This window comes from Malania oleifera, chromosome 5 (genome assembly GCF_029873635.1).
Source record: "Malania oleifera isolate guangnan ecotype guangnan chromosome 5, ASM2987363v1, whole genome shotgun sequence".
Taxonomy (NCBI): Eukaryota; Viridiplantae; Streptophyta; class Magnoliopsida; order Santalales; family Ximeniaceae; genus Malania; species Malania oleifera.
In genome coordinates, this window is record NC_080421.1 from 95,444,250 (window position 1) to 95,457,257 (window position 13,008).

General features: G+C 35.8%; 1 non-coding gene across 1 annotated transcript; it reads right to left on the reverse strand.

Moving 5' to 3' along the window:
• Positions 1–4,344: 4,344 nt before the first annotated feature.
• On the reverse strand, positions 4,345–4,451 carry LOC131156829 (small nucleolar RNA R71). Its single transcript, XR_009137099.1, has one exon. It is a non-coding gene; the product is annotated as a small nucleolar RNA R71 (small nucleolar RNA).
• Between the last annotated feature and the right edge of the window lie 8,557 nt (positions 4,452–13,008).

The following is a 13,008-nucleotide window of genomic DNA, read 5'->3' on the forward strand; positions in this document are numbered from 1 at the left end:
GCAATATGAGAAAGAGCTATACAAATTTTGTGCTTTAAACTTTGAGAGTTACAGGCTATAGCAGGGTCAATCGGGTTTGAAGGAGGAGGGCAGACTGTGTGCCTTTGAAAAAAAGAAAAAAAAAGAAAAAAGAAAAAAAGAAAAGTGAGATGTGACCCAGCCATGCAACTGGGTCATCTTAGAGCAGCACGCTGGGTAAGGAGAAAAAGAAAGGAAAGAAAGAAAAGGAAATAAAGAAAGGAAAAGAAAGGGAAGTTTAAAAAGTCAAAAAGGCATAGGGTTAGGATGGGAGGCCGTGCGCAAGAAAAGAATTGTTGGGGGGATCTTTTTGCTTTCTCTGAAGGAGACCAAATAGAAGGAGGGGAGGACAATTCTTTTTCTTTTGGGAGGCTACATACAAGAGGAGGAAGAAGGGTTGAAAAATTCTTTCTTGGTGGGGAGAAGAGGCTGCAATCAAAAAGCTTCCCGGCTAGTTCCTTTGGGGGTGAGCGTAAAGAGAAGACATAGCAGCAAGGGAAAGTTGGCGGCACGCAGAAAAAAATAAAATCTTTTCAGAATTGGAAGGTGGCGAACAACGGCAGCGCCCGGGGTGTTCGTGGCGCGTGGTGGCGGTGCTGTAAGTGTTGATTTTTTCTCTACTCTCCAAATAAAAGAAGTGTTGGCCTTACAAGGCTTAGAATCTTGTTATCTTGTTTTGATGCTAACAGACAAGTGGAATTTAACGTATTTGTGTGAGTAATGTTATTTCAGGGCTCATATATGAGAAAGCAAAGTCAAAGTGCTCACAAGGATCAAATGAAGCTTAAAAGGGTGAAAGCATGGATTTAAAGATGATATATTAAACCTTGAAGAATATGAGGACATGAATGAGTTGTTGAAAGCCAAGGAATATTAAAGTCAAAAGAGCCAAAGAAAAGCAAAGTGAGAAAGCTCAAAGAATATGGAAGCTTAAAGAAAAGATGGACTTTATCCAAGGACAAAGCATAAAGACTCAAGAACCTAGAATGTTAAAGTCTTAGAAGTCTCATATAAGTGCTTTAATGTTTAAAATATCGTTTGAAATATTTTGAAACTCTTAGGTTAACTTATTGGACCTAAATACCTTTTAAAATACTTGTAAAATATTTTTATAAGGTCAAAAATTTTTTTAAAAGGGTTAGAATCATTTTTGGAATGAAAAGCACCAAAAAGAGTTTTTCTAAATGCTGTCAGTTTTTATACATCCGCATTGAGGTGACCTTTTATCTATAAAAAACTCCTTATTTTAAAATTTGTTCAAAATTAAAGTTTTATGATTTTCTCTTAGTTTTCTTTTGACACTAAGAACACCTAATTTGGAGTTATATAGAAAAAGTTATGGTCAAAACACTGAAGTGGGGTTAAAGCTGTCAGGCAACTAAACACTGTTCACGACAGAACTTTAGGCGCCTAAACAGCAGACAGAACAACCTCGGGCGACTGACCCTTTGAGTTCAAGTGCCTGAACCTATACTAACTTTGAAAATTACAGTCTTATAAAACTTCAGACGTCTGGACCCTCTCTTTAAACATCTGAGCACTGTTCAACGGGAAATTTTTTTTAAATTCTAATATTTTAAAATACAGCCGTTTTGAGCTCCAAATTTTCTAACAACTTAGGAAACTCTCTAGGAAAAACTTTAGAAACATGGAAACAAGTTTGAAAGCCTATAAATACATGGTTTTGCAAATCAAAATACATCCAAGAATTGAAAAATCTGTTTTGAGAAGCTGAAAGCACTCTTGTTCTCCTAAAGTTCTCTTGCTCACTCATTGCAAAACTCTTTTTATGAGATATTCTGAAGTGCTAATCCTTCCCTCTCTGAATTCCTACTACTAATCCTCATCTAAGAAGGATATTGGTAAATTCTACACTTGAGTTTCATTGTATTTCATATTGATATTTTACATTCAAGTATATAGTGTTGAAATTGTACTAACTTGCTCTTTGAGAGAGTATACTTGTACGCAGATCTTATCTTGTGTTTCTTATAGTTCTTTGATGTTCCAAGGATTGTTTGGATTGTTGGCTAAGCAAGGGGATATTGCTTAGAGAGGCGAGCTTTAGCCTAAAGGAGTGACCGAACGAGGGGACATCGTTTGGAGAGGCGGGCTCTAGCCTAGTGAAGGAGTGTTTGAGCGTGGGGTATCGCATGTAAAGGTTTTGTTCCACCCGTCAACGAAACAGGTTTAGTGAATCCTTTGGTGGTTTGCCAAAGGCGAGGACGTAGGCTGGGTATAAGCCGAACCTCGTAAAAATTCCCGTCTCACTCTCTCTTTCCCTATTCTTTATTTTCAGTGCATATTTAAAATTACGTGGATGGTTTAAATTTGAAAATCATATAAACTACGTGTATTTGGAAATCAAACAAACTTAAGGTTTAATTTTGATTTGGGTTGCGGAAATCGAAAGGGAGTACATTGGTTATACCATATCTTGCGAAAACCTTACAGGAGTACGTTACTTGGTTAACATCCCAAAGATAAATTTACCAAGAGTTTATTTGAGTTCTAAATATTTGTAAAGAGTGATTTGATTCATTTATACATGGCTTTACATAAGCAAGCATAAATTCTCATTCACTACAGGGCTTGGTTCAAATTTGGCTAATATCAACACACAACCATTTTGAGTTTTTATATTACATAAGTGTTGTGTATTGGCTTATTTGTTTGCTTTCTAATTATAGTTGATTGATTTGGTTGAATGATTGGATGTTTGTATGGTTAAGGATTAAGTAAAGAAACTAAGTTATTGAGTGCTTAACAAATTAAACAAATAAGTCACAAATTGGTTAAAAGAAATAAAATAAGTTTAAGAATTCTAAAATGGAATTAAAAGAAATTTTTTAAAAGCCAATTCACCCCCCTCCCCTCTTGGGAAGCTATTCCTAATTTCAAGAAGACATGGTGAAATCTTTATTGTTGGATTTAATTTTCGTAATGAACTAAGTTTTGAATTCTAGGAAAATGATGTAACCCCTTTTTAAACTATGCTTGCTCATTAATGCTAATCTAAAGTAGTTTTCCTTTATATTTGTTTGAGTTATTCTGTGCTTAATGTTTTTAATTAAGTAGCCATTAATTAAATGATATTAGTCTTGTGATTTGCTACCGAAAGGGGGGATTATAAGATAGATCTTGGATTATTCAACGTAAGTAAATATAGAGATCAAAAAACTTGTATGAACCTACGTAGCATTAAAAATCGAGGGTCTTATTGCGTTCTTGCATTCTTAATTTGCATAATCTTATATTAAATAATAAACAAGAATAGGTTTTGATTGACTATCGAAAGAGGCTTTTGAAAAAATTGGAGATTTGCTAACAAACAAGGATTACGAATTCGAATTGGCTAGATGAGTAAAGCATAGTGAGAAACTAGGTGAAATCGGTTTCCTAGAAGTTTTCACCATCAGTAATTTGATACGTGACATTCGATTTTAAATTCTCTTGAATAGTTTATTTAAAGTAGTTTTATTTAAATTTTGCAGTCTAAAATTATTAATCTTTCTAAATAAAATCAAGGTTAGTAAAATTTCGGTACTTGGTAAAATTAAGACATCAATCCTTAAGGACGATACTCTACACATCATTATATTATAAAACTACAATATTGTGCACTTGTAGTTTGCACTGGTCAAGTTTTTGGCGCCGTTACCGGGGATTGAGTTTTTCTTATTTTTGCCAATATCGATACAAAGTAATCTTGGTTTTAATTTAGAATTTTATTTTTATATTTTTATTTATTTCTTTTTATTTTAATTTATTTTATTTTATTATTTTTTTCTATATTTCTTGTGTGTGTGTGTGTGTGTGTGTGTTTTTTTTTTTTTATGTTGGATGCGCAGTGCTAGAACACGTCACATTATTCCTTTTGATATGGAGATTGAAAGAACGCTCAGAGCACTAAGGAAAAAGAGGGTATTAACCATGGAGAATGGACAAGATAACGTGCAGCCACGCGCCTTGAAGGATTATGTACGACCAGTTGTGAATGACAACTATTCCAGTATTAGACGCTAGCCCATTAATGCCAACAATTTTGAGCTCAAACCCGCATTAATTAGCATGGTGCAGCAGGCCCAATTCAAAGGATCACCACTTGATGATCCCAATATCCATCTGGCGATGTTTTTGGAGATTTGTGATACTATGAAGATCAATGGTGTTACTGAAGACACCATTAGACTGAGATTATTCCCTTTCTCTTTGAAGGACCAAGCAAGAGGTTGGCTACAATTTCTACAACCTAGGAGTATCACTAGTTGGCAAGACATTGCTGAAAATTTTTTGGCTAAATTCTTTCCACCTGCAAAAACAACTCAACTTAGGAGTGAGATTGGTTAATTCAAGCAACATGATTTTGAATGACTCTACAAAGCTTGGGAAAGGTATAAGGATTTGATTCGACGCTGCCCACAACATGGATTCCTGGATTGGTTGCAAATTCAGATGTTCTATAATGGGTTGAATGGGCAAACGCGGACTTTAGTTGATGCTGCATCTGGGGGAACTTTGATGTCAAAGACACCTGAGGGTGTTACTGCTCTTTTGGAAGAAATGGCCTCAAATAACTATCAATGGCCAACTGAAAGAATTATGGCTAAGAAAGTTGCTGGAATTTATAAATTGGAGCCGTTTGCTGCACTTTCAGCTCAAGTCGCTTCTCTATCCCATCAGATTTCGATTTTGACAGCCCAAAGGATACCAAAAAGTGCAGAATATGTGGTAGCTACAAGTAGAACAAATCCGAGCAATGGAGCGAGTCAAAAACAGGTTCAATACATCAATAATCGGAACTACAATTATCGTGGTGATCCTTTGCCACAATATTACCATCCAGGGCTTTGAAATCATGAGAATTTGTCTTATGAAAATACAAGGAATGTGCTGCAATATCCTGCAGGATTTGATAGTCAACAAAGTGAGAAGAAGATGTCACTTGAGGATGCCATGATATCTTTTGTTGAGGAGAAAAAAGTAAGGTTTAAAAAGATAGATGCACGACTGGATAACATAGATACTCATTGCAATAATATGGAAGCCACTATGAAGAACCTTGAAATGCAAATTGGGCAATTGGCCACGACCATAAATACCCAAAGAGAGGAAATTTTCCTAACAACACTGAAGTGAATCCAAAGGAACAATGCAATGTCATCACACTTAGGAGTGGAAGAGAAATTGAGAAGTCACTAGCAAAGGAAACCATGTCCACACCTATAGTTGAAAATAATAGCCAAGGCAAGAATAAAGTGGAAGAAGAGGAGATGCTGGATGACACACCAAGAGAGATTGACACGTCACCAGCAATTTCATTTCCAGACAATCCTCCTATTCTCTCTACTCCACTTCCTTATCCTCAACACTTTCAAAAACAAAAATTAGATAAGCAATTTTCTAAATTTTTGGATATTTTTAAGAAAATTCACATAAATATTCCTTTTACAGATGCCTTGGAACAAATGCCAAATTATGTCAAATTCCTGAAGGACATCATTTCTAAGAAAAGAAGGTTGGAGGAGTTCGAAACAGTGAAGCTTATTGAGGAGTGCAGTGCTATTCTTCAAAAGAAATTGCCTCAAAAATTAAAAGATCCAGGGAGTTTTACTTTGCCTTGCACTATTGGAAAATCATTTTTTGATAAAGTTTTATGTGATCTTGGCGCTAGCATTAATCTTATGCCACTTTCTGTTTGCAGGAAAATGGGACTTGGAGAGATGAAACAAACAACCATTTCTTTGCAACTAGGAGACCGATCCATCTAGTATCCATGTGGAATCATAGAAGACGTATTGGTAAAGGTGGACAAATTTATTTTTCCTACTGAGTTTGTGGTGTTAGATATGGAGGAAGACAAAGAAGTTCAACTAATTTTTGGCCGACCATTCTTGGTCACTGGAAGGGCTTTAATTGATGTTCAAAAGGGTGAGTTAACATTGAGAGTGGACAAGGAAGGGGTTATGTTCAACATCTACCAAGACATGAGATTCCCAGAAGATCCAAGTACTTGTTTTCGGGTAGATGTCATTCAGCAAGGTGTAGAAAAAGCCTTTCAGATGTACCAACTGATCACCTAGAACGATCCTTGCAACAAATTACAACACAATAGTGTGTGGGGAGGCTAGAACCTATGGTAGCAAAGACAAATTCTAAAATCTCTAAAGAAAATATGCAGCAACCTATGTCTCCAAAGTTGAAACAATTCCCTGTGCATCTTCGCTATGCATTCTCAGGTGATGCGTATGAAAATGCAAAAATCTACAAAGAGCAGACGAAGAAGTCGCATGAAAAACAGATTCTTAGGTGTGAGTTTGCTCCAGGACAACAGATTCTACTCTTCAACTCACAATTAAAACTCTTCCCAGATAAGTTAAGGTCAAGATGGATAGGTCCTTATACAATTGACAAAGTTTTCCCTTTTGGAGCAATAGACTTGAAGGACAAGACAGGGAAAATATTCAAAGCGAATGGTCAGAGATTGAAATACTATTGTGGAGAACAAATGGAGAGGAACTGTGCCATTATTCCTCTTGGAGGCCCTGGTTGATGAAGATTGAAACGTCTCGCTGGAGACGTTAAAACAAGCGCTTATGGGAGGCAACCCAAAGAGTTTTTCTTTTGTTTATTTCTTTTATCTTTATTACTTTATTTATTTATTTATCTATGCACTTTTGAATAATTTAGATTTTCGATGCAGGTTTATTTAGCACAAGTACAGAGCTGAAAATTTAATTCCTCAACGGATTCACCAAAAAGCCAGGGAAGTTTCTTCCTTTTCTTCACTCTTTCTCATTTTTGAATAACATTGAAAAAAATAAATAAATTGTGTGAATATGGATGATTAGGCCATGCGTGACACTACTTATGCCCTTAACATACTTGCATATAACCTAGGAATACACACTTGGGTCATTTATGTGTAGTTTCTATTTATATGGCTAAACCGTGAATTGTAACTCATTAAAGGTTGATTGGTAGATCAAATGTGTTAATCTGGTTATATAAACTCTTGTATCTGCATGGTATCTCTTGAGGCTAAAAAATACACGTTCACGTGACTTGTAGCACTTAGGGTTCCTTGTGAACACTGGGAGAGCGCCCGTGGCGACTTTGACACCTTGTGAGGTAGTGTTGAGCCATTTATCATTCTTTTGAGTTTTTGACGTCAACTCAGAGTTCATGAAACTCAACTTTCCCTATTTTTTCTAGATATTATTTGTACACTCGTCTTGGTTTTTGAATTGCTAGCCTAGAGGTGACATCTAGTGGGGAGATAAAAACCTAGGTCTTGTAGCCTACTTAAGATGTGAACGCTGAGCCACCCCTAGAAATAAACTTATTTCATGGACTCTTATTTAACTTAATGCACATGGGTGGTATGAAAACAACAATAGAAGTGTTATGATTGTCCTAACTGACCATGAAAAGAAAGAAATTGAAAGATGAGCAGAAGAAAGAAAAAGAGAAATAGAAATACCCCAGAAGAGGTGAAAGATTAATACCTGCTCCACACAACTACAACAAAAGTCAGGGACACGACACATGTTCTCCATATATGAAGACTCTTCACCTGCCTAATGCCTCAGATGTATTCATGTCTGGTTTGTGAATAAGTTGATCTAGGGTGATTTTGGTTGGATATGGCGAGTAGGTGAGAAGATGCTAAGGTGAAGGCTTGACACCTCGTAAATAGGCTGGATCCTTTTCAGATTGGTCCACTCCGTACATTTAGCGTGTGTTCTTTACAGTATGTGGGATGTTTAATCATGACACTCCTCACATATGACGAGTGAAACCATCATTTTTGAGTGTTTTTGAGGATATATCAGTTAGGCCGAGTCAAAGCGATAGTTCTTTAAGTGTCCATGGATATCTTGAGTGTAACAAGTTACACACATTACACATGCTTCGAGATTTTGTCTATTTATACTCAAATTTATATGACTACATTAACTCTCAATTAAGATTGCTGGTTAATCTTATGTGAGTATAATGTGCTTAATGACTATATAATGATGAAACTTACATGAATGACTTATTTCGGAGTTGCCTGAATTGGGTATGAATAAGTTTGTGTGAAATTTGGTGATATTCCTGTATGTGAAAAGGTATGATTGTGTTGCATGTGCGTTTATTCATGAAATTTTTGGGTACCACTTTGAATTGCATTCACGTTATTTGCTAGAGACTAGCAAAACTTTAGTTTGGGGGGAGGGGTGTGATTACGCGCTTAAATTACGTAATTAGGTGTTTTAATTCATGCATTATGAATTATATTTTTTTATTTAAATGCCTAATTACTATAAATATTCTAAGATTGAGTTCTATTTATAATATTTGGGTCTTATCGAGTAATTTATGAAATTTTGATATTTTTTTATTGCAGGACAACTATTGGAAGCTAAAAACCAATGGTACTTTGTAATCTATGCGTAACTCTCTCATCCGATCTTGGATTTAGATGATTCAAGATTCCATAGAAATAGAAGAAAACGCTCCACAATTTTTATGTTTTGCATTTTACGAAATACTGGTTACATCAAGGTCGAAATTAGATGTAAAGTTACCATATACTGTTTTATGGACTATTTCGACAATTCTCTATAATCTGAGCGTAACTTTCTCGTCCAAGCTCCAATCGAGATGATTTAAAATTCTAATGAAATATGAGAAAGAGTTCTACAACTTTTGTGTTTTGAACTTTGAGAGTTACAGGCTGTAGTAGGGTCGAAATTGGGCTTGAAGGAGGAGGGCAGATCGTATGCCTATGAAAAAAAGAAAAAAAAAAAAAGTGAGATGCGACCCGGCCATGCAGCCGGGTCATCTTAGAGCAGCATGCTGGGTGAGGGGCAAAAGAAAGGAAAGAAAGAAAAGGAAAGAAATAAAGGAAAAGAAAGGAAAGAAAGAAAGGAAAAGAAAGGGAAGTTTGAAAAGTCAAAGAGGCATAGGATTAGGATGGGAGGCCGTGCGCAAGAAGAGAATTGTTGTGGGGATCTTTTTGCTTTCTCTGGAGGCGGCCAAACAGAAGGAGGGGAGGACTATTCTTTTTTCTTTTGGGAGGCTACATACAGGAGGCGGAAGAAGGGTTGAAAAATTCTTTCTTGGTGGGGAGAAGAGGCCACAATCAAAAAGCTTCCCAGCTGGTTCCTTTGGGGGTGAGCGTAGAGAGAAGACATAGCAACAAGGGAGAGTTGGCGGCACGCAGAAAAAAATAAAATCTTTTTGGAATTGGAAGGCGGCGAACAACGACGGTGCCTGAGGTGCTTGTGGCACGTGACGGCGGTGTCGTAAGTGTTGATTTTTTCTCTACTCTCCAAATAAAAATGACATGGTGAAATCTTTATTGTTGGATTTAATTTTCATAATGAACTAATTTTTGAATTCTAGGCAAACGATTTAACCCGGTTTTAAACTATGTTTGCTCGTTGATGCTAATCTGAAGTAGTTTTCCTTTATGTTTGTTTAAGTTATTTTGCGTTTAATGCTTTTAATTAACTGACCATTAATTAAATGATATTAGTCTTGTGATTTGCTACCAAAAGGGGGGATTATAGGATAGATCTTGGATAATTCAGCGTAAGTAAATATAGAGATCGAAAGACTTGTATGAACCTACGTAGCATTAAAAATCGAGGGTCTTATTGCATTCTTGCGTTATTAATTTGCATAATCTTATGTTAAATAACAAACAAGAATAGGTTCTGATTGACTATCGAAAGAGGCTTTTGGAAAAATTGGAGATTTGCTAACAAACAGGGATTACAAATTCGAATTGACTAGATGAGTAAAGCATAATGAGAAACGAAGCGAAATCGGTTTCCTAGAAGTTTTCACCATCAGTAATTTGATACGCGACATTCAATTTTAAATTCTCTTGAATAGTTTATTTAAAGTAGTTTTATTTAAATTTTGCAGTCTAAAATTATTAATCTTTCTAAATAAAATCAAGGTTAGTAAAATTTCGATACTTGGTAAAATTAAGACATCAATCCCTAAGAACGATACTCTACACATCATTATATTATAAAATTACGATACTGTGCACTTTTAATTTGCACCGGTCATGTTTTTTTACTGCAATGAGATGAGTATAAAAGGCGTGGTTGTAGATCCCAACTCAAGGACCCTAGGCAACTAACTAGTCAATGACTCCAACTAATCTATATTCTTTATGGAATCTTCGCTCATTGAGGATTCATTCCTTGATATGTTCTACATATTAGCCAAAGCATATTCATTTGTCTATTTCTCCTTCCTTTGTTCCAATAATGTTCTAATAGGCAAAACATCATTATTGTCGCCAGAGACAATGGAGTGACCTAAAAAAAATATATGTATAATATAAGGGAATGTGTATGGTTTAAGATAAATACAAAATAAAGAAATAAAATATTTACTATTACCTTTTAGATGAATTGACCGAGGTTTGTTTATGTGAACTTTAGTGATGGGAATAATTAGTAAGACTCTCTCTTTTAGCTTATAATCAACTGCATGCTAAGCTTTCTTTGGGGAAGAATCTCTACCGTGCTTTTTTAGCCTCTTAAGGATTGCATCATGTCACTGTTAAGACAACTACCATCATGAATTGGACAACTTGATTCAACATTAGAACTCACCCTTTTCATGTTTGACACTTTAAGAGTAACCAACTCTTTCTCTAAAGAACCATATGTTTGTGAAGGGATATCAACAACGATATTATTTATGCCTTCAGCTTCATGATTAGAGCCTCTTATCATCAGGGGTTGGATACCTATTCTTTTTGCGAGTGAGTAATGGAGATATGAAAATTGACATGCCCACTATATTTCAATACAAGCAAATACAAGCAAGCTATTTCGTAAGTATTACTTAGTAGCATTGTTCCACCATCGATCAAATCATCTTGTAGCAAGAAGATGGTCATCTGAAGGAATAAACCAAGGAATCATTATCTCACAAGATAGCCCTTTGAACATATTACATTGCAATAGTCAAACTAGTTTATGAAGTGTTGCGATTTGTATATCTTTGGTCCATTCTCCTAGACTATCTTGACAATATCAAAACTATCTGCTAAAGCAGTGAGGATTGCAAGACTCCATCATATAAAAGTTACCTCGCCTCAAAGTTAGGAAGTAGGAGTGGAGGCTCACTATATACTCAAAGTCATCTAATTTGGCTAAAGCATTGATTGCATAAGCAAGTACTACTTGTTGGGTTTTTGAGTTTAATCTCTGTTTTGATGTTGATAAACACAAGTGTCTCATGTGTGTGCCTAGTGTTTTGAATAGGTTTACAATTCAGAATGCACACACAGAAAAGGAAGATGGAAGTCAGAAAGGACTTAGAGCTCACATCATACAGGTATGTTCCATGAAGAGAAGAGCAAAGAAGAAAGAAGACATTTGTTTATTTCAATTGTAATTGCATTTGGTTTTCATATTTTGGTCTGTAATAAATGCATACATCCTGCATGATATGACTTAATGCTCAGGTAGGTCTTAGACTGACTTTAGGTCCCTACAAACATTTCATGGAAAATCCCTTATAACTTAAAAGTATACCATTATTAACAGGGGTGAATTCTAATAAAAATTAGGACCTAAATTGATCTTTGAAAGGGCTTCGTCCGATCGAACATAGGACGTTAAAAATGACTCGGTCGACCGAACTGGTAAAAAATCAATTCTTTGACTTGGCTCTGGCGACCGACCTATATTTGAACTAAAATTCCACGGCTGACCGAACCTTGAATGCTGACACTTTTTACCAGCCTTGACCGCCTGAACCTCTAGTTCAAAATGATCCCGGGTGACCGAATAGTTAGAATCAGCAACCCGAACCAAGCACCAGGCGCCCAAACCTGCGACAGTTGGGAAATCGCCTTAACTTTAGCCAACTGGGTGTTGCCCACGGTTAACTGAACCCGAAAAATCACTTTTACTCTTTGTGAGTGTTCGGGCGACCGAACCTCTCGGGTTGGGTTTATTTTCAGCGCCTAAACACGCTTAATTTTTAATTAAACATTTTTAAAAATACCAACCGTATCCCTAACGGTCATAATTTTTAGAAAAACTATAAACACCCCTTCATTACTCCAGATTAGTAACTTTGATTAGCCTAAATTTTCTCTCAAATCTTTTTATTAATCAAAGTTCCCCCAAATCAATTTTATTGCTAAAATTATTCTTTTGGGGCAAAATATTTTAAGCAAAACTCTCCAACTCTTTTTCACTCTTTCATTTCAAAATTATTCTTACATAGAGTATATTTATTTTGGGCATTTATTTTTATATTCACATGCACATATTCTCACTTAGGTTTTATCTTGAAAATCATTTTTGAGAGTAGCCTTAAGATTTCTTTCGATTATTTTTCTTGATAAACATTTTTTTGGAAGAAATCATTTATTGTACAAATATTTTTCTTGAGCCTAAACTCCAAATTCTCCAAACGTTTTTATTAGCAAAAATCTTTGGTGGAGAACATAATAATCATTTTAATATTTTCGTACGTTTTATTTGTGCAATAATTATTTAGATTAATACCCTTACTCTAGTGGGCGTAATGCATATCATTAGAGAGTGCATGTGTTGAGCTTAAATGTGTACATTTCTGCTTGTATTTTTCAGAAGCATTTTTATATACAAAAATAATTTTATTGTACCAATTGGGTTCAGTCCATTAACTGAATTGGGGAGTCTCAGGCCCATAAGTGAGACCAATTCGGTTGAACCTGAAAATTGAACTGGAGTGTCTCCGCCTCATAAGGGAGACCAGTTGGACTCAACCTAATAATTGAGCTGAGGTTTTTCTCGCCCCGTAAGGAGATGATGTAAACGACTTCTGCTCTGCCCATTTAAGTGAGTAGGGATAGTGTAATCCTTGGGGGGTATGCCCAAGGCGAGGGACGTAGGCTGGTTTGGCCGAACCTCGATAACAAATATTGTGTGTCGCTCTCTCTCTCTCTCTCTCTCTCTCTCTCTCTCTCTCTCTATC